Raw genomic sequence first — 486 nt, forward strand, 5'->3', positions numbered from 1 at the left:
TTTGTGAAACTTTGAATATTAATTAATATGATTTCAATTTTAATTTTAATTTTATATTTTCGAATTTAAATTTCAAAATTTTTATTTTTTTAAAAAATATTAATATTTTTTACATTCCGAGGAATTGAACCCTCGGAATATACCGAGGGACATCTTCCTCGGAATATACCGAGGGACCCCGTTCCTCGGAATATACCGAGGGACCCCGTTTCTCGGAATATACCGATGGACATGTTCCTCGGAATATTCCGAGGGACCCCGTTCCTCGGAATTTTCCGAGGGACCCGTTCCTCGGAATTTTCCGATGAAAATTCCGAGGAATATTTCCACCAACTCCACCAACCGCAGGAGCGACCGTAAAGGGAAGGGCGTCTTCAAACATAATTTGAGTGCTCAATCTATTGCCTCTCTGGGAGATCGCATGGTAAGTTCAGTCGCTTTTTCTTCAATTATTTAAGTTTTGAAATTTTATTTTTTGTGCATTTC

The sequence above is a fragment of the Brassica oleracea genome, chromosome C3, assembly GCF_000695525.1.
Source record: "Brassica oleracea var. oleracea cultivar TO1000 chromosome C3, BOL, whole genome shotgun sequence".
NCBI classification, from domain to species: Eukaryota; Viridiplantae; Streptophyta; class Magnoliopsida; order Brassicales; family Brassicaceae; genus Brassica; species Brassica oleracea.